The 24,884-nt window shown below is 45.0% G+C and overlaps 1 protein-coding gene and 1 non-coding gene across 4 annotated transcripts in view; both read left to right on the top strand.

Annotated features, from left to right (window-relative positions):
• Positions 1–24,884, top strand: part of AUTS2 (activator of transcription and developmental regulator AUTS2) — a 1,187,404-nt gene that overhangs the window by 950,967 nt on the left and 211,553 nt on the right. The gene's annotated exons all lie outside the window — the stretch shown is intronic.
• Positions 5,977–6,052, top strand: TRNAS-GCU (transfer RNA serine (anticodon GCU)). The gene has a single exon. It is a non-coding gene; the product is annotated as a tRNA-Ser (tRNA).

Genomic DNA, 24,884 nt, shown 5'->3' on the forward strand with positions numbered 1-24,884 from the left:
ACATAGTAGGTTACTCACAGAGCTGTACCTGGAACCCCAGTGTCTAACCTCCCGGTCCAGGGCTCTTTCCATCACGCTGTCCTCCCTCCAGCCCCTCCTTTAAGAGCCGGTGCGCGTGCGGTCCCTTCCTCAGAGCATCCGCCCAGTCCCTGCTGCGTGCTGCAGGGAACAGCAAGCCAGGCACCAGCGGTCACCCCACTGAGACTGTGAAATGAGGTGCCCTATTTCTAGACACTACCCCAGGCTGGCCGCGGGGCTTCCATGTCCTCAGACCGCCTCTGGAGCACACAGCTTGTGTGACACTTGACGGTTAACAGAGCACCCTGCCACTTAGCCACTCCTCCGTCTGCAGTCTGTGGGGAAGTATTTGTGCTCCATTTAGCAAATGAGGCTCAAAGAGAAGGGACGTGGCCAAAGTCACCAACTCTGACTAAGAAGCTGAGCTCTGGTGCTCCAGGGGCCTCCAGGTTTCTCCCCTCTCTTCGTGTATCAAATGGTGACATCAGCTCCCTGACCTCTCGCCTCTCCAGAATGCTGGCCGGGCAACTGGGTAAGAGACTATAAATAGAAGGGAAGGAAAAGACGAGATTAAGTTCCAAGCACTAAGTAGGCAAGACAAGTGAACACGAAGGCCATGCTATGGACCTTCACATCACTTTCCTGACACTCTTGACACTCTGTGCTAAAAAGGAACACGGACAAGTGACACCCAGCCGTCCCCGGGCTTAAACCGACTGTCTTGTAGAAACCAAGCCCAGGCCGAGCTATTCTAAGCACGATGACAGGATTGGAATTCAGGAACACTTCAGACGTGCTTTTAGGTCCGAATGGCAGTTCTGTAAAGAGCTCTGTGAACGTGGTTTAAGATACCAAGCTTGAGGAGAGAGGGCTGCAGAAGCACAGACCTGAGGCATCGCACCAACCTGGGCATGCTCACTGCCCCTTCATTGGGGTTTCTTGTGTGTCCCACGGAACCGGGCCTAGCCTTACCTTGGGATTGCTTCCGGGCTCAGGGACCTCTTCCTACTGACGGGTGTTAACTGTTTAGATTTTTTTATGTGTGAACTACAAAGGGGCCAAGCTAGATTGTTTTCCTAATGGAGTGTGTTGGTAGACCAGTAACAAATGCCATCACCATTTTTCTGGAGTGGGACTTATATAGAGTCTTTGAACTCCAGGGTCTTTGCAAGAGCAAAGGGACAAATGCTTGTCTCTTTCAGTCCTTTGGTGACTTAGACCTTGAGACTTTATAATTAAAATGGATTTAATAGAGGCAGGGAAGCTTGGATATCTGCCCCAGAAAACAAGCATCTTCTATTTAGTAGGAGAGTGTGTCCTTTGTATTTAAACAGTTTCTCCAAGAGGCCCTAAATGAGATTTGGGACTTAAACAAGATTTGGTGTGATTTGCTAATTACCCGAGTTACTATTACCTGATTAACACAGGAGTCCTAATCGTCTGCTGCAGCGCCTTTCCTCCGGGTGCCAGGAGGCTTGACGCCTGTCACCTGTTCACTTGGAGGCATTTTAATTAACCCAAATTATGTATGTCTTCCCTGCTTTATGCTTTGGTGCCTGGGTTTTATATTTAAAAGTTAATAACTACCTAAAGGAGATTTGCTGCCGAAATGCAAGGAGAGAAAGGCTGACACATCGGTCGCCGAGAGGCAGGTGGAGATTGTGGTCTCGTCCGAGCAGTGAGACCGGGAACTGATACACTGGGTACTGAAGGGGGCTTCCGAGTGACCAGCCGCAGACATCAAGCCTAAACACCTCAACTGTCACTTTGCCGCTCCCGTCTTGACTAAGGCCTCTGACACAGTGATGATGTATCTTGAGAAGCTAAATTTCTTTCTCAAGATCACAGAAGGAGGCCAGACCTATTATTTGGATTTTACAAATAAAAATAGTGATAATAACGGCTTTCCTCCTGGACCACCAGAAGGCTGTGCTGACTTCCGCGTCAGAGGCGGGGTTTCTGTGTGACCAAGTCGTCCAGGTTAGCATCTCAGCAGGTTCCCTCGAGAGCTGAATGGCTTCAGGGTCCACTAGGGGGCTCCGCACAGCAGCTGGTAGGTTTTGTTTCTCAGGTGATGATGGCCCAGTTATCTGGTTCTGAGTTCTGAAGCTTGTCTCCAGATATGCTGGATACTGAACGGTTGAGTACAATCTTAGGAGCCCAGGACCGATGTGCTTGGTGACCAGACTTCTCTCTCCAAAAGTGGGGTCCTACGTCTCTACCCAGACCAGATGGCAAGTCAGAAGGTAGAAAGCTAAGGGACAGTCTCTGAGCCCGTGTCCCCTGGGCTTGCTTTGACTGTGAGGTGGCCCCTAGGGCGGGGGCCTCCAGCACTTGCTTACTGCACAGGTTTGGTGGGAAATTCCCAGGCTGGTCAAGTTCTCTGGTTGTTAAAGAGGAATAAGCTGCCTGAGGATGCTGCTCATCCGTGTAAGTGATTAGCTTCTCCAGGGCACAAGGGGACCGCTTGGTAAATTACTCCCTCCAAGCCCAGTGGACTGGGAAAGTGAACCTCATTGACCTTCCTGGATGAGCAGGTTAATCCTTGGAAATTGTCCTTTCACGTTTGACCAGGCACATTCCCAATGTGAACAGCAAAGTCTTTTCTTTTACCTCCCAAGTCAACCATGCTTGTTCTCTTCCTCTGTCTCAGCCAAGCCTTAACTTCTGGAAAGAGATAGTGTCTTATGGCCAGAGGATCATTCTCAGAGGACGTCCCTTTGTCTGTGCTCACGGGGACATTGCACGATCTTGGCTCATTGGGACGTCGCACAATCTTGAAGCTGTTTGTGTTTCTGTCCCTGCACTTCCGCGTAATAGGCAGCTGAGTTCTTCTCAGCCTGATCTATGGCGTGATTGAGTGGGGAGGGGTAGACATGAAATAGGATTCCCAGGAGCTGATATTTGTTGAAATTGTTAATGGGCGTTTATGAATCTATTCTGTCTCCTTTTATGTATGCTTGGAATCAAACATTAGTAACAGATAGGGCTATCGAGTACCTTTGGTGATGTCTCCCCATGCCAGAGCAGAAGGAATGAATGAGTAAATGTTACCCGCTGGGAATAGTTGCCAGAATTAAAATTGAGGTGCAAATCAGTGAAGACACTGGTACAGAGTCCTAAAGTTTCATCACAATACATGCTTATTCTAATAAATACTCAAGTACAACCAGGGAGCAGCATGGTAGGCCGTTTGACATCCGAAGCCCTTTTACTTGGATAATATTGATGAATGTACAATCTCGCGCCGCTGAATTTTATTCTGTTGATTTTTAAAAAAATTTTCATGCTTTTCTGAAGTATAATTGTCAAATAAAATCATAAGATAAAGTATACATTGTGGTAGTTTTAAATTATGTGTATATTGTGAAATGATCCAGTTATATAACACCTCCATCACCTCACATGTTTTGATTGAGTGAGTGAGTGATTTAGTGATTGATTTTGGTGATGACATGTAAGTTCTACTCTTCGTAAATTTCTTATTCCGCCATGAAAAAAAAAGAAAAAAAGAATCCTGCTGTTGAGGACAACGTGGGTGGGCCGCGAGGGCATGTTGCTAAGTGAAACAAGCCTGACAGAGGAAGACCAGTCCTGCAGTTCCGCTCGGTATCACTTATATGGGGGTCTAAAAAACAAACAAATTCCACAGAAAAGTGGTTTCCAGGGGCTGGGGGCAGGCAGGAAAATAGGGAGAGTTGGCAGAAGGGTACAGAGTTCAGCCGAAGGGTAAAGAGGTCTGAGGAGCTAGTGTAAAATGGTGACCGTAGTTGAGAGACAGTGATTTTAGATTCTGTTTTCTTCTGCTCTGTTGTTTTCTGTTCTGATTTCTTTTCGTCTGCCTTTCTAACAGTTTTGTTCCAATACAATGAACATACCATGAAATTCACCAGTACTAAGTATATAATGCAACGATTTTCAGTAAACTCTCCGTGTTGTATACCCGTCACCACAGTTTAGGTTTTAGAACATTTTGGTCACGTCAGTGAAATTCCTCGTGCCTGTATGCAGTCAGTTCCCATCATCCCCCCAGTCCAAGGCGACACTAATCTACTTTGTGTCTCTGTAGATTTGCCTCTTCTGAACATTTTGCATAGGTGGAATCATACAGTGGGTGATCTTTGAACAGCTGGCTTCTTTCTTACTTAGCATGATGTTTTGAGATTCATCTACTGTATTTCCCCATGTATAAGACGTACCTTAATTTTGGGGCCTGAAATTTGAAAAAAAAAATCTATTACATAAAGTTATTGAACTCAAGTTTTAGTCATAAAATTCATACAACTCCTCACCCGTGTGAAAAAGTGGGAAATGCAGGTAACAAAATCTACAACCACTGTATAAGATGCACCCAGTTGTTAGACCCCAAGGTTTTCAAAAAAGGCTTTGTCTTATGTATATGTGGGAAAATATGGTATGTTGTAACATCTCTCAGTAGCTCATCCCCCTTTACTGATAAATAGTATTTCATTGAATGGATATACCATATTTTGTTTATCCATTCACTAATTAATGCACATTTGTTTCCACTTTTGGGCTCTTATTAATAATTCTGCCATGAATATTCACATACAAATAAATCTTTGAGTGAATATATCATTTTATTTCTCCTGCTAAATACTTAGGAATGCATTGCGGGGTATGCAGTAAATTATTATTCAGCTTTTTAAAAGATACTCCCAAACTGTTTCCCAAGCTGACTACACTATTTTATGTTCCCCCAGTAATTGATGAGGGTTCTAATTTCTCCATATCCTTACCAACACTGTTGTCTTTTTTATTTCAGCTATTCTTGTACATATGATGTCTTATCTCACTGTTGTTGTAGTTGGCATTTCCCTAATGACTAATATTGTTGAGCATCTTCTCCTCATGTGGTGTTAGCCATTGTAGATCTTCTTTGATAAAATACTATTCAAATCTTCTACCCACTTTTTTTAATTGGGTGGTTTGTGGTTTGTCTTCTTGTAATTGACTTTTAAGTGGTTTTTTTTAATATATTCTGGATACAAATCATTTATCAGGTATGTAATTTGCAAATATTTTCTTCTAATAAGTGGCTTGACTTTTTACATACCTGTTTATAATGGTGTCTTTTAATTTTGATAAGTGCAAAGTTTTAAGTTGTTATGAAGTCCAATTTATCAATTTTTTTTTTTTCATTTTTTCTGAAGCTGGAAACGGGGAGAGACAGTCAGACAGATTCCCGCATGCGCCCAACCGGGATCCACCCGGCACGCCCACCAGGGGCGACGCTCTGCCCACCAGGGGGCAATGCTCTGCCCATCCTGGGTGTCGCCATGTTGCGACCAGAGCCACTCTAGCGCCTGAGGTAGAGGCCACAGAGCCATCCCCAGCGCCCGGGCCATCTTTGCTCCTATGGAGCCTTGGCTGCGGGAGGGGACGAGAGAGACAGAGAGGAAAGCGCGGCGGAGGGGTGGAGAAGCAAATGGGCGCTTCTCCTGTGTGCCCTGGCCGGGAATCGAACCCGGATCCTCCGCACGCTAGGCCGACGCTCTACCGCTGAGCCAACCGGCCAGGCAATTTTTTTTTTATGGGTCATACTTTAGTGGATTTATCCAAGAACTCTTAGCCTAACACAAAGTCATGGAGACTTTCTTCTCTTCTAAAATGTTTACAATTTAAGTAAGCTCTTCCATTTAGACCTTTGTGATCAAGTTAACCTTTGTGCATTATGTGAAGTAAGAGAGAGTCTAAATTAATCTTCTTTCCTATATATATCCAGGTGTCCCAGCCCCCTATTGAAATACTTTGACACTCTTGTCAAAAATCAACTAACCATATATATAAAGCTTTGTTTCTGGACTCTAATTTCAGTACCTTTGAGTTATACATCTATCATGGGTCTTGATTACTATAGCTTTGTAGGATGTTTTGAAATTGGGAACTTTGAGTCCCCTAGCTTTATTATTATTTTTTTTAAGATTGTTTTGACAGGCCCTGGCCGGTTGGCTCAGCGGTAGAGCGTCGGCCTGCTGTGCGGAGGACCCGGGTTCGATTCCCGGCCAGGGCACATAGGAGAAGCGCCCATTTGCTTCTCCACCCCCACCCCTCCTTCCTCTCTGTCTCTCTCTTCCCCTCCCACAGCCGATGCTCCATTGGAGCAAAGATGGCCTGGGTGCTGGGGATGGTTCCTTGGCCTCTGCCCCAGGTGCTAGAGTGGCTCTGGTCGCGGCAGAGTGACGCCCTGGAGGGGCAGAGCATCGCCCCCTGGTGGGCAGAGCGTTGCCCCTGGTGGGCGTGCCGGGCGGATCCCAGTCGGGCGCATGCGGGAGTCTGTCTATCTCCCCCCGTTTCCAGCTTCAGAAAAAAAAAAAAAGATTGTTTTGACTATTATTGACCCTTTATATTTCCATATAAATTTTAGGATTATCTTGTCAATTTCTAGGAAAAAAAATAAAAGAAGTCTGTTGAGATTTTGATAGAGATTGCATTTAATCTACAGATCTATTTGGGCCAAATTGCCACCTTAGCAATATTGAGTCTTCCAAGCCATGAATATGGAATGTCTTTCCATTTGTTATATTTTGAGCTTCTTCAGTCTCTCTCAAAAGTGTTTTTTCATGTTCAGTGTACAAGTCTGTGCTAATTTTGTTAAATTTGTTACCAAGCATTTATGTCTTTTTGTGTTATTGGAAGGTTTTATAACTTTCTTTTTTGAATTGTTCATTGTCGCTCTATAGAAATACAATTGATTTTTATATCTTGATCTTATATCCTATGTTCGCCCAATCTGTTTGTTAGTTCTAGTAACAAACCAGCAGTTGTTTGTGGATTCCTTAGGATTTTCTATGTATAGGATCACACCACTTTTGAATAAACAGTTTTGCTTCCTCTCCTCCCATATTGATGCCTCTTACTTCCTTTTTCTGCCCAATGTAAAATTTAAGAACTAAAAACTCACTAATGTCCTGGCTCATTTTTATGATTACACTTATATGAGGGGACCATAGCCAGCTTCCGCAGTTACAGATGAGCCTTCTGGAAGCAGAGGGGAGACTTGGTCACTGCTTTAGCAGAGGAGTAAAAATGCCCCCTTTGCATAGTACATGTGGTTTCATGACTTTCCTGTTCGTGGGTGGTCCTTTCACAGCGTGGCCACAGCAGAATGAAAATCCCTGAAACAAGACAGGAGAGCCCTGAGTAGGCAAAGATAGATGCCACACATCCTCCAAGCTCTTTTATGTGACCCACTGGAAAATAATCTGAGGCACACAAAACCTTATCCCCAAGAAAGACTACATGTTGTTTTTATAGCATGGCTATTTGGTTTTCTCGGGCTTTTTTTAAAAAGTTGGTTTGGTTTGGTTTGGTTTGGGTTTTATGTAGCTATACTTTAGGAAGGGTATTGGAGAAGAATCAAACCAAATATTGAACACAAAGGACATCAAAAAGTTCAGGGATGGGGCTAACAGCGAGGGAAGAAATGGGAAAAGCATTAAACATTCCAGATGTAGTTCCTGGACACCTGTTAATGCAAGCCTTGTTCTCAAGAGCGTTAAAGCACCCTGGCGAGCCAATCGAAGGCAGCTTCCAATCTTGGTAGACTGTGAGGGCACTGACCAAGCAAGCCCAAAACCCATGACTCCTGTTTCTTTTGTGGCAGATGGACCAGATTCAAGTGCAGTTCTTTATAATTTTCCTTACAAAATTCTAGCTTCTTAGCATTAATCTGTTGGTGTAGTCTTTCAGGATCTTTTCAGATTCTGATTCCGGTTTCTAAGCTAAATTTTTATTTAACTAAGCTGAACAGTTATTTCTCACAGTGATAACCCTGTGTCCTCACAGAAGTTAAATCTCATTCTCTGATGATTGAACGTATTACCTCCCATAGCTTTTTAAAAAGATCCTCATCGAGGACTGTCAGAAAAAGGTGTACAAAATAAAAGCCTACTCTCTAGCCAGGCTTCCCACCATCAGAGTGGAAATTTACAAATAAACAAGGGAGGAGGCTAGATCCATGTGGGAATGGGTCGGAGCTGGAGACCATCAGCATGAACTCATGTTAAACTTAATATGGATGCATATAATTGCATATTGAACTATGTTCAGATCTGTGTTATGCAAAGGCTGGTACACCCATATTTATTTCTGTGCCCTGTCAGCTGTAAGGACTGAAAAGAAGGGACACCCCAGCAGCAGTTAACACACATAGTCCAGACCTTGGTGTCTAATACCATCCTCCGATAAAAGGATGTTAAGAGAAATGGCTGATGATAGGATTGGGGCAGGAAAGATTTAAGAGGAGCCTGGAGCATTTTATAGTGTCAAAAAGTAAGAAAGTGCTTAAAAAGGAAAATAATTAATGGAGGTATATCAAAGGGTCACAGGAGCCGACTCAAAGAGTTCCTAAGGACTAAACTTAGAACATTTTGAGTGAAACAGTAAATAAGGTAGCACTAGATTATAACCCAAAGTATAAAATAAATATTCATCATTTTGTACTGATATAAATTAATAAATACAGAAGGGATGAACCTCTCAGACAGAAGATTTTCAAGTAATTTATGTAGTTATTTCATCCTTAAGGAGGAATACCCCCCAATTCCTTTAGATTTTGACTGTGCATAGTGACTTTCTTCCAAAGAACAAAGTATGGGATGGGGGGGGTGGTGTCGATAACTGTGCCCTAGAGGCGCCTGACGAACACTACTTCAGCCTGATCAACATCAACAGTCATAAATCATGCTAATAGAATAGACTCCTGATATTATATGATGAAAATGACACTTCATCTCTGTGATCTTCCTCCCCAAAATCCATAAACTCAGCCTTATTAAGAGAAAAACACCAAGCAAATTCCAGTAGTGAGGGAAGCCTACAAAATAGCTCAGTACTCTCCCAGAATGTCACGATCATCAAAACCAAGGACATTTGGAGAAACTTCCACGGCCTAAAGGAGCCCAAGGGGACACGACAACTAATGTAATGTAGTATCCCCAATAGGATTCTGGAACTGGGAAGAAAAAAAAGACATTGGGTAAAAACTAAGAAAATACAAATAAAGTGGACTTTAGTTAATAGAGTGTCAATATTGGTTTATTCATTGTAACAAATGGCCCATTCTAAGGTAAAGTGTTAATAGTAAGGTAAACCAGGGTGTGGGGGGTGTATGGGAGTGCTTGCTACACGCTTCTCAATTTCTCTGTAAATATAACATTGTTCCGCAAAATAAAAGTTATTTAAAAGAAATAGCAACATCACTACCAATTTTGAAAAACCTTAAAGAGATAGGTTAGCATCAATTATCTGGAAAATGTATTTGTAAGAAAACCTCATTCCTTTATGATGATGGATAAATGAAACGTTGCATTATCTCTGCCTCTTTGAGCAAGTTAATGTTTCTAAGAAAAGAGGAGAAGGAAGGGGGGTGGGGAGTAAGGAAAAGAAAAGGCATGTGTGCATATGTGGTTAAACAAGAGGAAAAAGTAAATTCTAAATTGTTAAAACCTTGCCGTGGAACTTAATCTAATTTATAAGCAGTTTCACTAGAAATGTGTGAGGATTTTGCTGTTGTTGTTAAAGAGAAAAACTAGTTTCAAGCATTATTAAGCTTTCCCTCCTCCCAGAAGCTAAGAAAACCATCTGTGAGAACCTGTTTGCATGTTTGTTTTCTACAATAAAATGCAAAATACTTCTTCCTGTTAGCAGATTATACCATATGTCTCTCCCTGTAACAAAATCAGCATGTTTATTAATGAACCCAATCAGAGGCAAAGATTTAGAAAGATTTAAGGAACTGAATTTTCTATTCAATATTTCAGCAAAAGAAACTTCTGGTTAAACATCGTTTTTGTGCTTGGAAAATAGAAGCTTTGTTTTTGCTTTGAAATCATCTTTAGTTGGCAGGGGACAGAGAGGAGGAAGAGAGGCCTTTGAAAAAAAATTTTTTTTAAGTCTGCATTTAAGAATGGCCCTTCCTGTCTGATGATTCCCCTGCTGATCTAGCCACAGTTTACATGTGATTAATATTTAATTTGATCAGTTTCATTTTTCCAGACAGACTAATTAAAGTACTTGGTGGCCCAAATCCCCTGTATCTGAATGCGGTTGCAAGTCACTGTGCTTCCTGGGATTCCAGAAACAGATGGAATAGTTTCAACCCTATTGGCAAAGCAGTCTCTGGTACCTACAATGGAAATGTCCGAGGGTCCCAGCGCCAGCCCTCCCTGGCAGTCCTGTTGACCATCTGAGGAATCGAATGGATTGGTGGCACTATGGGTGGCACAGGGCATTAGAAAGCAATCCATCCTTGCACCTGCAAGACTACAGAACAGCTCAAATACCGGTGCTGTTAGGGACCAGGCAAGAGGCTGGGAGCAAATGACTTCTTGGTAGACCTTAGTTTGCTTATCAGATAAAATGATGGTATCAGTTTGGGGTTCTTTTATTTTTGAACTTGTGGAAGAGTGGACTTGGCAATAGAGACCATAAGCACTAGAAGTCTTAAAAGCCAGACACAGGGCAGATTGTAGGGTTGATGTTCTGCTCTGGTCATTCACCAAGTCTTCTTGCTGCTGGATGGTGTACACAGAGCCCCGCAAACTTGGTTCTCCTTTTCTTGCATTCATGTGCTGTGGCTTCTTAGAAATCTTATAAGAAAATGAAATACATTTCCAAAGATGCCACTTAAAGGGGGAAGAGTGACTGATGTTCAGAAGGAAGAGGGCAGGCTGTGGAGCCAGCGTAAAGCTGGGCCAGAATAACCCCTCCACCTTCTCCACAGGGTCTCTTGGCAACCTTCCTGTGCCATAGTCACGATACATGCGGATCTCAATGAGGCAGCCAACTGTGTGTCAACCGTGTCCTCATAGGCCATACAGAAAGATGTCTCCTTGTTCTAATGAGAACGGGGGTGGTTTGGTTTGGGCAACTTGGGTAATTATAGAAATAATTATTTTTAATTTCGGATAGAATAGGGAAGGTAGAACTAGATATTGACAGCGAATGATTTGTGAGGATTGTGAAGGTTGTACTGGAATTCCTCGTGAACAACCTTTTGAGTGTTCAACTACCCCATCTCTGATACGGACACTTACCAATAGCCCCCAGCCATAGCAAGTCCCCCCAATGTCTTGCCATCCAAGGAAAAAACACATGCACACCAAAAAACCGCATGTCCTTGAGGAGGACTCTGGCTTCCAGAGACTCTGACACCTCTGAAGCTTTTCCTTGCTCTGCGGCTGTCTCTCATCAGAGGAATTGGCCTAGAGGTAAAGGAGTAAATAACATGCTGAGCAACAAAGTCTGCTACCTTGTGTGGCCAGGCCAGAGGGAAGTAAGTCCGGGGCTCCAGAGGCTGAGAAGCTGTCCAGGAGCCAGGGCTGTGTGGTTGATAAAGTCAGCCCACCCACCCACTGACGGCCTGAATGCTGAGTTCCCAAGTGACTGCCAAGGGGCAGCCCAGACGGACAATGATGAGCTGTCACGGTGGACAGCTGGCCTCCGGTGACGAGAGGCGGTGCCAGGAGGCAGGGGTCGAAGCTTTGAGCCCGTGTTAATTGACTTTGTTCTGCTCCACCATTGTAGAATGTTTGGGTTCAATTCAGTAAGTATTCACTGGGTTCCTGTTCTTGCCAGGTAATAGAGCTTGACATGGTGAGTGCAGAGATGAATAAAATGTGTCCCTTACGTCATGGAGAAACAAACATGAACAAATAAATGTTGTTCATTGCGGCAGGTACTAGATGACCTGGAAGGAGCAGTGGAGAGAGACAAGGGATGGATTGCTGGGCGTGTGTGGTGAGAGTAGCACAATCCCTTTTCCCTAGTCACAAATCAATCAAAACCAAGACCCGCCTCAGGAGCCATTCCTGTGAGTTCATTAGCACCGTTGCCATTCTTCCAAGGAGCGGTCAACGGTGTAACTGGAGGAAATGATTCCACCAACAAGTAAGTTTAGGAAATAGTGGGTTAAGTAAAGTGAGACATTTGCTTTCATTGTGGGATGTTTTTCAATGCAGAGCTTCTCAGAGACTTAAGTATGCTAAGCCTACTTTGTGAATACTCCAGAGAAAGGTATGGTACCGAGGGTTTTGACTTGGGAGCCGTTACCCACCGGGTATCTCCTTGGACTCCGGGACCCTTGCGTCCTTGGACCGTGGCACAGTGTCCTGTCCCTCGTTACTTCTCTCATAAGCCCTGGACTCAAGTTGCCAGCTTCTCACCAGCTATCTCTGTGTAATTGGCTCCAACCCAATAATAGTGCATCGAACATTCTACCATTTCCCCGTGCACCGTATTCCTTCATAACTGACTGTCCTTTTATGTGCTGCTGGTGAACTCTTGCCTGTCCTTCAGAACCCAACTTAAATGTGTCACCTTGCTTCCTCTATTCCCTGTTCTCCGAGAAAACACTGTAGCTACATCTAACCTGTCACATCTCACTCACACTGGCATTGTGGTTGCTAGTGAGGGTTTTGTGAAGTCAAAGACTGTGCTTTACTTGTGTTTAAATTCTGTTTAGTCAGATGCCTGCATCTCATTCTCGTCATGCCTGCACAACAGAGGGGAATTTCATCTTTAATGCCACATCTGGCTTCCCACCAGAGGCCTGACCCTGCCGCTTTTCCCTGATGACTAGGGCTTGCAGGCACCCAGAAGCTGAAGACCCTCCGAGGCCCCAGAGGAGGCCACAGGGGCCTCTGGCTGCAGCTAGCTCTTGGCTGTCAGCTGGCCAGCGGCCGCAGGCCACGCCCTGGGCCGGTGGAGGTGAGCCGGAGGCCCGCCCTCTCCTCCCCACCTTAGCTGCGTCACGTTGACATTCTGGCAGCGTAGCCGGGCTTGTTATAGAGCACATGCTTTGCAGATTAGCCTGTTTGTATAGCCAATCGAACATGTGCTCCATTAAAAATTAAAGCATCCTGTTTTAAGGATGGAGCAGGAGACATCAGCTGCCACTGTGTAGCAGACACGCAAAGCCCCAGAGCCCATTACCATAGGTTACAGCAAATGTTAATCAGTGCCAGCGCAGCTAAATAATGCAGTTTGTGCAGATGGCAGTGGCGACATCTCCGCACAGATGTGTCCTCCGGTCCCGGAGGTGGCTGTATCACAGGAGTGGTCGGGAGCAGTCAGATCTGATGCTAACTGTCAGTACCACCTTTTGTGTCTGTGTGCATCCCCCAGCCAGCTGAGAGGCGAGGCGTGGGACGGCTCCAGGCCCGCCTTCCAGGAGCTGGAGCAGAGAAGGTGTGTGGGGCTCACGGGGAAAAGCGGGGCTCTTCTGCTCAGTAGCCAAGAACACCCCCAGTAGAGCTCCGAGTCTGTTCCATGAAGCCTTCCCCAGCTGCACCCGTGAGAGGCGGCGTCCGAGCCAGGTGGAGGGAGATGTCCCCACCTTCACTCTTCACTGAGCCCTGGTTGGTGCTGGACAGGGATTTATCCTGTTCTGGTTCCCTGGCTCCCACAAGCGCAGGGACACCACACTGGGTCGCAAGTCGGTGTTCCCACCGCTCCTGCTGTGTAGACGGTGCCTGATGCTGAGTGCTCTGTGCTGTCCCCAGAACCCAGGCACTTGGTTCTCTGGTTCAGGCGTCCTACTCTGGGGCCCCTAAACAGACGCTCTGTGTAAAATTAAGAAACAAATCACCATTTGTGCCACCAGTAGTTAGCAACCAGTCATAGCGGGAAAAGACCAAACTGTTACAGCCAGACCAGCCCTTCACTCCCCCATGGTCCTTCACTAGCAGCTTGAGTGTCAGGTGGGGGAGTGTCACTTCAGTGACATACACTGCTGACACGCACACACTCACCCTGGGAGCATTCCAGGTCACCGCGGTCAGTTCACGGACACCTACCGAGCTGATAAGGGGAACCCTTTGTTGCCGAGAGAAGATGACATGAAGCTGAAGGTAATCAAGTCCGGGAATTTTTCCATAGCGCAGCAGGGGAAGATTTCTCTTGATAGAGTTCAGTGTTTTACTTACAGGTGTGAGCTTCAGGTTTCTGAGAAATACACTGTTGTACTGTTGTCATACAGCCCGCTCCTGAAAACCATCAAGTATGGGATGTGAAAACGCAGTGATGAGAACACTAATAAACAGTTTGTCTTACTTCTAGACTGTCGAACCAGCTTGTGTCCTGCCTTCCTCAGTATAGCCGATTGTGTGTTGTACCCGTAATGTGTTGTTACACGTAAGCGCACTTGCGGAAGTGAGGCGTAGGAGCAAGGGTCTCCTTGCTGTCTTTCCCTTACATTTCTTCTACCTGAGTTTAGATACATTGTTTCTCCTTCAACTTAAAAAGTCCTGCTTTGAAAACCATGCATCAGATGATACCACTTCTGCCCTTTTTTATCTGCCAGCCTCCCCCCCTCACCCTGTCATTTGTTGAAGGTTTTAGCATCTGACTCACCCCTTCCTTCCACAGAGACTCAGCATTCACAGGGCAGCCCGTCTGTGCCTCGCGCCTCTCCTTCCCCGACCGGCTTCCACCACAGCGCCACCCCCCCCCCCATTCCCAGGGCCACACCCTTCATCTGGGCACTACCAGCAACGATTCCAATTTCATAGTTGTAATTCCCAAAACATTGGTGGCACGGCAGTCAAGGACCGGAGAGTCCAGGATGCCCAGAGCCTTCCATCGTCGCCTTCTCTTCACGTTGAGAACAAAGGTCCTCACCCGAGCCTGACACACGGTGACCGCTCGACTGTGTCTCCCACCACGATGCCCAGTCACACTGGCCTCTGGTCTGCTTTTCCAGCAGGATGAGCCAGTTGGCACCTCAGAGGTTTGTTCATCTACCTGGATGCTCTACCCCCTTTTAGAGTCACTGGGCTCAGGCCTCTCTATTTAAATGTCATCTCCTCAGAGAGGCCTTCGGTGACTACTCTATAAAAACGACAGTGTCCCTGCATTCCGGATCACCTGTTTCTCCTTGATCATGCTCTGCTTTTCTTTCCGCACGTGGCCAGCGTTCACGCAGACGCACACACCTGCACATGCACACACACACGCATGCACATAGAAGGCCTTACTCACTTACTCACTGCTTGTGCCCTCCGCTGGCGGATAGGGACTGTGCCCGCACCCCCCCCCCCCGTGCCTCTAGTGGTCTTTCATCGGAGACCTGATTAGTTAATGAAGGAAGGAATATATTGGGGCTTAAAGCAGATTTTGGAAGCGGGGTTTGAAGAAGACAGGGCCATTTATAATAAAGCTTTCTAGTAAACTTTCTGTCAAAAACATTTTTCGAACTATTATCACTTTATACATGAGCAGATTTCAATTCCTAGGAGCTGCCCTTAAGTGCCTAGAATCTGGAAGGCAGAATAGTTTATTTTCCCAAGATGTTGTGAAACGTGGGCTAGCCTGGCCCGAGCTGTGAGAAGCCTGTCCTCCAAAGTTTCCCCACTCCTGTGTCACGTTACTGCCAGGTCCTTCCCTCTTTTGTTTCCCCCAACAAAAACAACAAATCGCATTTTCAACTTCTAACGCTGCCCTGGGATTTGAGGGCTGAAACAAGGCTATGTAATCCCGCTGAAACAAGGCTATGTAATCCCGCACCGGGCAAATACAGTTAGTGTCTTAATGGATCAGGCTCTATGCTTGAAAGCAGCAGAATCGAGTGACACCTGAATGTGACAAAGGATTGAGGGCAGAGCTTAAAGCGGCAGCCCTGCCACAGAGGCCCCTCTCTGAGGCACAGCGGGCATTTCATTCTCTTCACCTTTTAGAATATAAATCATGCTCTTGGTGCCCTTTACTTTAGACAGATCAGACTCTAAAAAGTTTGAAAACGTTTGTGTCTGTGAGCGAACGTGAAATACGATGGTTCCTTTTCACTCTCCCTGGTTTGGAAGAAAAGTTCCAAAGACTGTTCTTGTCATCTAACAATTTAATCTTCTTGTAGTCTGTAGTCTTCTAGATCTTATCATATGAAACCATCGGTTCCCTCTCCGAATTTTCCCTTTGGCCTCTTTCTTGTTTTACTGAATAAGAGCTTGATTCCTCCTCGCAACCAGTCCCTCACGGAGGCCCTTGCTCTGAAGATTATGTCTGCCTCTATGCCAGCTGGGATGCTTTTGGCTGCAAGTAACAGAATGCCCAACCAGCAGTGGCCATAAAAAGTGGATGCTCAGTTAATTATCTCACAAAATGAGATGCCTATAGGTAGCCAGATGTGTGTTGGATTGATTTCTATGAGAGTCTCTTGGCTTCACCTTCTGTTGATAAGATGTCTGCCACAGCTCCAGGCATTGTGTCTACATCCATTATGCCAGAGGAAAAAAGGAGGGAGGGAGAAAGCAAATTTATTCCTTTATTGTGTGTTTCCTTCTATTAAGAAGGAAAGTCCTGCCTGACCAGGCGGTGGCACAGTGGATAGAGTGTCGGACTGGGATGCAGAGGACCCGGGTTTGAGACCCCGAGGTCGCCAGCTTGAGTGCAGGCTCATCTGGTTTGAGGAAAAGCCCACCAGCTTGAACCCAGGGTCGCTGGCTCCAGCAAGGGGTTTACTCGGTCTGCTGAAGGCCCGTGGTCAAGGCACATATGAGAAAGCAATCAATGAACAACTAAGGTGTTGCAACGCGCAATGAAAAACTAATGATTGATGCTTCTCATCTCTCTCCGTTCCTGTCTGTCTGTCCCTGTCTATCCCTCTCTCTGACTCACTCTCTGTCTCTGTAAAAAATAAATTAAAAAAAAAAAAAAAGAAGGAAAGTCCTTTCCAAAGGTCCTGCAGCTGGCTTCTCTAACATCTCATTAGTGATCCATCTAGAACTAGGTCCCATGTCTATGAAAACCAGCCATTAGCAAATACAGATTAGCTTAGGCCACTTGGGCATCTCCTGGCTGGGCCCATGACTGGTACCTGAATGAAGCTAGGGTTTCCTATGACGGAGAAGGGACAAGCTGTTGGGGAGACCACCAGCTCTGCTGTGGAGAACCTTCTGCAGCAGTGCAGCCTGTCGCTTTTACCGGGAGTGGAGGGTAGATGAGTTTGGAGTCCGTTTCAATAGACGGGATATTATACAGCATTGAGAAGGGCCTTAGAACACTTGCTCATTTAGAACAATGCCAGCAATGTTTATTTACATATCTCTAGAATAGCACGGACCACACAGCATCATGATTCGATATCTACATGTTACTGGGGGCCTCTGATATCTTTTTTTGGGTCCAGAGCATACAGGGCAGTGCCAGGAACTTAATACAGGCAGAGGCTCACTCAGTGTTTGCTGAATGAATGAATGAATGAATGAGCAAATGGTGAGTATGATATTCTTGAAGTCATGCTTATGCAGAACAGTTGAAATCCTCATAAATGTTTACCTGGAAAATGAATGAATAAATTGTTTTTGAAGCTGTGTCCTATGAACTGGCCTATAAGATGACCATGAATGGTTACCTGGCAAGGGCAGATTTGAGGACCACAGTGATGTTTTGAAATGCAGTACTGAAAATCTGTTCGAGTGAAAGAAATTAGAATCACCTTGTGGAATCTCTAAGGAGAGAGCTCAGGAAAGTGAGTTGAAAAGACCAGGAGACAGAAGGCTCTTCCTTGTATTGAGCTGAAGTCTAAACACGGAGCTATGTCATGTTGAAACCAGCTGCCTTCGGGAAGAACGAGCGTGCCATCCCCAAGCACAGGGCCACTAGGCACTCGGCCGGTTATTGTAAAGGGGTCTCCATTTATCGTTGAAGATCTGACCAAACGATGCCTGTTCTCTGATGTAACCGTGGGCGCTCCCAGGCAGGGATGGGATTCTCCGAAATGTTAAGCAACAAAATCTCTCACCACTAGATATTTAAATAAAGGCCATACAGTCTGTAAGATTTTACGATGCTACTGTGAAACATCTTTGAGTAATCCCACCTGTATTTATTATTCCCATTCAGATGTGCTCTTCTGTAGAGCTCAGTTTTCTTGATAGGAGGAATTCTGTAAAAATATAGAAGATGTCAGATCTTCATTGATTTTGTCTGTCTTCATGGGATCTGCTTCCACTTTCAGCACACATTCTCCTGTTTATAGATGATTGAAGTTCACCCTGTGCACTCTTGAAGTGTCTGGGTAGAGAACGAGGCACGCTCCGCCTCGGGGTGTGGGAGTGGGCTGGGGCCCGCACGGGTTCTTTCAGATCGACTGTCTCGCCGCCCACCTGCAGAAGTGAAAGTCAGAGGAAAGAGGTGGAAACTGAGGAACTGTGGGGCATCATTCACTCTGGTAATTACAGTGAGGAACTGTGCTGCGTCTGTGTGTTGCCTCAGTAGAACAGGTGTTCTGCCCTTAAAATGGTAATTATAGACTATTTCAGATCAATGAGCCTCACTTATTTCATATCACCACGGTATTTTTTTTTTCCACATTTAACCAGCCCGTAATAGAGAAAACTTGCTCACCCTTGAAAAAAATCAAAATGTATATAGATTTTCTGAAATAAACTCCCTTTCTGGAAATATTTTGTGGTTAGCTTCAAAAATGTAATATCCTGAGGAAGGTTTAGGTTGGCTTTTTATTTTAATATAAAATAGAAAAAAACAGTGAAGTCACTGTGCAGTGAGTGATTTTACTTCCATTAGCCTAATGTCTTTGTGGTTTCATTTGAGGTCACCAGGAGATTATTTTTCTTGCATTATTTCATCAGCTGTCAGTTCTATTAATATAATGTAATTCATTCAGTGCTGAGATTCTTAAAAAGACATCACTGCGTGCACAGAAAGTGGTGTTTCTGGACGTTTATTTAGCTGATTGTGGGGGGTATCAGACGGCCTCCATCTTCATGCTCGATGTCTGAAGGGTCATGTATGGATTGCACATGGCCTTGGGTGCTCAAGTGGTTATTCATGACCATTTTTATACCCAGCACATAAAAATATACCTGCCGCTTCCTTATTAGGACCTGTTTGAAAGACTGCGGCTTGCCTGTGGGGTGTGCAATTGTGTTTACTCCTTAGATTACAGGATACACTGCATACATCTCTACTTAACACTAACAGTAACTCTTTTGCAGAGGTTTTATTTCCAGCTTACTCTATTAATGTAAACCCTCCTGGGCTTTGATTACAGCAATGCAGTGAATTTATGTTTGCATACATGGGTAGTGGACACTACTCAGGAAATCATTCACTAGACACCAGCCATGCACATCTTTTTAGTCCCTCGTGGTCATAAAGAAATTAGAAATTCTCTGCTCTTGAGCTTGAATAAAATGATTGAGACCCATCGAAGCATCTAAAAAAGTAGTTCTTTAGTTTGTTCTTGGACTACGAGAATTTTTAAATGTTAAAAAAAATAGAGCTCTACACAGTAATAGTTGTACCTTTATCCATCTCCGAATTTAAAAAATACAAAATACATATACTGTAAATACAGTTGGGTGAAAAGACACAATACCTATGGTTTGTTTTAAAATTACTGGAAACATGGCCCTGGCTGGTTGGTTCAATGGTAGAGTATCGGCCCAGCGTGTGGATGTCCCGGGTTTGATTCCCAGTCAGGGCACACAGGAGAAGTGACCATCTGCTTCTCACTCCTGCCCTTCCCCTTTCCTCTCTCTCCCCCTCACACCCACTCTCTCCCCCTCCTTCAGCCATAGCTCAATTAGTTCAAGTGCAACAGCCCCAGGTGCTGGGGATGACTCCATGGAGCCTCCACCTCAGGTGCTAAAACTAGCTCAGTTGTGAGCATGGCCCCATATGGGCAGAACATCAGCCCCAGACAGGAGTTGCCAAGTGAATCCCAGTTGGGGTACATATGGGAGTCTCTACCTTTCCTCTTCTCACTAAAAAATAAAAATAAAAAATAAATTAAAAAAAGAAAGAAAAAGAAAAGAGAAAATAAATTATTGGAATGGGTGGGGTATAGATGAAACAGGGTTGGTCATGAGTTGATCATTGTTGAAGCTCAGAGATGAGAGATGGGATTTATTATGCCATTCTCTCAACTTATGTATATTGCCTGACCAAGCGGTGGCGCAGTGGATAGAGCATCGGACTGGGATGCAGAGGACCCAGGTTCGAGACCCCGAGGTCACCAGCTTGAGCACAGGCTCATCTGGCTTAAGCAAAAAGCTCACTAGTTTGGACCCAAGGTCACTGGCTTGAGCAAGGGATCACTCATTCTGCTGAAGGCCCACAGTCAAGGCACATATGAGAAAGCAATCAAAAAACAACTAAGGTGTCGCAACGAAAAACTGATGATTGATGCTTCTCATCTCTCTCTGTTCCTGTCTGTCTGTCCCCATCTATCCCTCTCTCTGACTCTCTCTTTGTCCCTGAGGGGGGGTGGGGGAAGAAAAACTTATGTATGTATTTGAAATGACCAATTGTTTTAAAAATACATAAGGAATAAAGGGTTACTGTGAATTTAGCAGTGCTTTTAAAAGGAAAATGTATTATAATAATCACTGAAGCATCTCTCTCTGCTTGAAAAACAATAATAATTACATGAGGTTGGCATATGATTTATTGAGACTACAAACAGAAGTTGGTGCTCATGGATTCTGGGACTTTTTTTTTTTTTTTTTTTTTTTTGCTGTAACTGTTAGAGTACAACAGATAAGCAAGTTCAAGGCAGCTAGCTACCTACCGTGTACACAACCACCGAGTGCGTTCCCAGGGACGTGAACCTTGCCTGCAGCAGCGTGTGTGTAGCTTTGTTAATGTGCTACTGCTATGTTGCTTAGAAAAGGTAGTGTCCTTGGAAAAAGATGGTGCTGCCACTTAAGCAGTCATAACACTTAACACAGAGTATGTTAGGTTCACACATGTTGGGAAGTCTAGAATAGGAAGCGGATAATCTAATCCATTCAAAAACTCAGAAGCCTCCGAATAATAGGCATTTTTCTCTATCAGCTTCCGCCAACTTTGCCCTCGGCCAACTGTCACCAGTGCCAATTACCAATGACTTCCTTTTCTGGTCTCTTGTTGACCTGTTCCTTCTGTCTCCTCCTCAAGCAGAATTTAAAACATCTACATCGTATTTCGGTTTTTATGGAGATTGTAGAGGAAAAGTATGTTTGCTGTCTTTTTTCCCTGACCAGTTCTTCATTGAGACATTATTTCCTGGAAATTCTTGGCCTGTGAAAGCATGCAGGTGAAATTATCCTTAATTGATGATTATATATATTTAAAATCTTAGATTACATGGGAATTGAATATCTAGAATGAATGGGCCCTAGGAAAATGTTTGTTTTTAAAAGTCATTAGATATTGGAACATTATACAAAAAATAACATTGAGCTATTTAATTCATGGTTCAGTTCTGTTGTTCATTTAAAGGTTTAACTATTTCCCACTGTTTAAATATCTGTCTGATCTGTTGTGCTAACTTAGCATGTCCAAAGTATTGAAAAACAGATGAATGATCAAGGAATTTAAAGAATATTCCCCCAGTGAAACCGGAGGATATTCTTGAGGAGGGGAGGAAAAAAAAAAAAGAAAAAGAATGCATGAAACTTATTTAACAAGAAAGATTTGAGTCAGGTAATCTACATAATATATCCGCTGGCATTAAAGCTGTCATCCTGGCATTGCATTTCTGGTACGAATTTCGCAATAGCTGTCTTTCACTGTCGGTTCTAATAAAGAGTGTTGGTCAGCTTAAATTCCCTGGGAGCTCAGAGTTATGTTTTGTGAACTGCATGTGCCTGAGGCCTCTCATGCATGATTTAAACTGCTTTGTAAATGTCAATAGGTGGAAAAGCATTGGATCCCTTGTAGATTTCTCCAAATCCTCAAAGATGCGTGTGCCATGTATAAACCATGCTGCACTCTCAAGGCCATTGCTGTTCTCTACTTGCCTAACTGGAGGTTTAAGGTTTTGCCAGAAGCAAAATACCAGTGTGTGCCTCTCTCTGTCCACCTGGCCAATGAAAGCCTTTATTAAGAAAACCTGGGCACCAGAGAATGTCTCCAGTGACCCGAAGGGGGCGCACCTCATGAATGTTGAATGGTCTTCAAATTCTTATTTCTTCTTTCTTGACTTTTTTTTTTTCAAAACACATGTTTGATTGGATTGCATTTCTCTGTGGGGGAGTTCTCAGACCTGGGTCCTGTCCTGGTTCTGCCACTTTCTGGCTGTCTGTCCTTGGGCAAGCCAAGGGGATCCCACCTTTGGATCCAGGGAGGTTGAATCCAGGAGGTTGAAATAAATGACTTCCAGTTAACTCCTATAGGTTATCATGGAGTCCAAGAGATAGTGACAGACAGGCAGTATGACACTTTTAAAGCCATGGGAGCACATGTAACTTTTTAATTAGGCTTCTGCTACTCTCTTCTGGACAGCAGAGAGCGCTGGCAGGAGCCCCAAATTGGCGGGCAGCAGTCGCAGAGAGGGCCTGAATGTCAGCCTGCAGGCTGATCAACTCACTGGTGTTCAGAGCGCTTTGTGATGTTTCCCGTTGGCCCAAGAGCTGCTCCCCTGGCTGCTCATTCCCTCAGTGTCCTAGTCACCGCCCACCCCCGGCCCCCACCCCCAGCCCAGGAAAAGGTGTTTTCTCACTTTCAGGTCTGAAGAGGCCGAAGCAAGTGATGGTGAGAGGATGGCATTGGGGTCGAGGTCCCCCCATGAGCAAAAAGCACTAGCCTGGCCGTCTCAGAGGCCGTTTCAGGTGCACATGGGCAGCCTCGGCCCCCCCTGGCCTGGTGTGCGGACACAGAGGCACCCGGGGCAGGTGCGCTGCGGGACGGGGTTCGAGCCGCTCGTCAGATGGCTTCTCGTTCTCGTTCTTCCTTGTTTGGTTCCTACCTGTTTGTAGACCAATCACTTTGATCTTTTTCTTCCACACATTCACTTTCTGTGTCTAAAAGTCTCTTCGTGAGGGGACAGTTTTGTGGGGATGAAGGAAGCGTCTACCTGGCAGGTCTGACGCCAGCCTTCCTGCGTCTGAGTCCCAACTTTCCTCCTGCTAACCATGCAGCCTTGCACAGGTTACTTCGCCTTTCTGCCTCGGGGGCGAGCCTGCAAAACGGGGGCGAGACGAGGACGTGTCTCACGTGTCTCCTCAGGTTGGGGAATGAAATGGGCTCTGCCCATGCAACTCTTAGAACAGTGCCTGCCATGGGAACACATTCACTGTTATTAATCTGTTTCCTTGTTTTTATTATTATTATTATTTTAAAGATTTTTATTTATTGATTTTAGAAAGAGGAGAGAGAGAAAGGGGGTGGGAGGAGGAGCAGGAGGCATCAACTTGTAGTAGTTGCTTCTCCTATGTGCCTTGACCCGGCAAGCCCAGGGTTTCGAACTGCTGACCTCAGCATTCCAAGTTGATGCTTTATCCACTGCGCCACCACTGGTCAAGCTGTTTTTATTATTTTTGCAAAGTATCATTTAAGTCGAACCTTTCAAGAAAGCGCCAGGGCCATGGCACCAGCCTCAGACAAAAAAAAATCAGTACCCTAAATCTCACCTTCTCCACCCCAGCGAGGAGTGGTCTGACGTGGCAGAGCTAGGGGTCCGAGGTCCAGCTCGCTCAGCCTGGGCCTCTGTTTGCCTGGTTGTCCACGTCCCCGGAAGCCACACTAAAGCTGATGGGGAACTCGGCAACCTGGAGGGACCTTTGAAACACTGTCACCACCGATGTCCCCTGTGTATGTTTATAGCATGTCAAGTAAGCACGTACTTTGTCACCGTCTGACGTGACCTCAGGGTTACTTTCTGAGGCTGTTGACAAATTTTCAGACATCCCAGTTTTATCAGTGGAAACCTTGAAGAGTGACAAATGGTTCTTGGAAGAGTTGGTACACACTATAAAATGTCAGCTGGCTCATTTATAACCCAGTGATGTCCTGCTTCTAAGCCATGCTATCAACATGGTCTATAGATAACTCACCCTCATGATGCTCCGCTCTCCCTAAGTACTTTGTGCAGCTGTTCTGGTTGAAGACCCAGTTGACATCTATAATAGATATCAAATGGAGAGCCTCTTATTTTATCACTCTCTGTGTTTCAACACTGGCGGTCCCTGTAGACTGTTGGAAATAGGCAGCCAGCACATTATGGGAAAGGTGACTTGCTGAGCCCCTGTGCCCTGAGGACATTATTAAGTGCTAGGGAACCTTGTTAGCCCATAAAGTTGGTTCAAACCAATTATTGCTGTGTGACCATTACCATTGCCAAGAATGTAACTCTTTTAAATTCTCGCCCATAAAGCCGATCTTTCTAGTCCATTATACCACAGAGCCAGCCTTCTGATCTGGCCGGGGCTGCGTCCCACTGGCTGCAAAGACTAAACATTGCATTTGCTGCTCAATATTGGTTATCCTTCAGTGCTTCGTGGAGGCAGCGAGACCGCTATTTATAGATTTACTTTTCTGTCTCCCTAGTGCAGCGCAGTCAGTTTTGACACACTGTCCCAGTAATCTGATCAGCCATGCTGCTTTTAAATGAAGGTCCAGGCCTTGGCCTCTGCAGAGAGGGTGACAGCTGTCAGATACAGATAGTAGGCTACAGATCCTGGCTGCTAAAACCCTCTCATTCATTCCTGTTACAGATCATTGACCACAGCTTGAAGCCGTGCTTTACAGTCCAGCGATTAGTTGGCAAGAGATCTACATACTGTATTAGCAAGGTCAACCACTGAGATAAAGGCAAAAACTTAAACCCCTGCACTATTTTTAAACCACTAGCCATTTGTTAAAACTGGTTATTTCGGTGCGGTGTCTCTCTCTCTTCCTTTTTTTTTTTTTTTTTTTTTTTTTTTGTCTCTCGAAACAAAAGGTACTTGTTTATGAGAGTTAATAAAGATAGTTCAGATGATGAGATGTTTCAAATCTGAGAAGGATGCCTTCTTTCTCCGAAGCTTGTTCAGTCACCGAGGAGTAGGAAATGTTGGCAGGCTCGTTCCTTGTTTTAATCAGACTGTGTTTGGAGGTCTCAGCCCAGGGGTCTGAGATGA

This window comes from Saccopteryx bilineata, chromosome 4, assembly GCF_036850765.1.
Source record: "Saccopteryx bilineata isolate mSacBil1 chromosome 4, mSacBil1_pri_phased_curated, whole genome shotgun sequence".
Lineage (NCBI taxonomy): Eukaryota > Metazoa > Chordata > Mammalia > Chiroptera > Emballonuridae > Saccopteryx > Saccopteryx bilineata.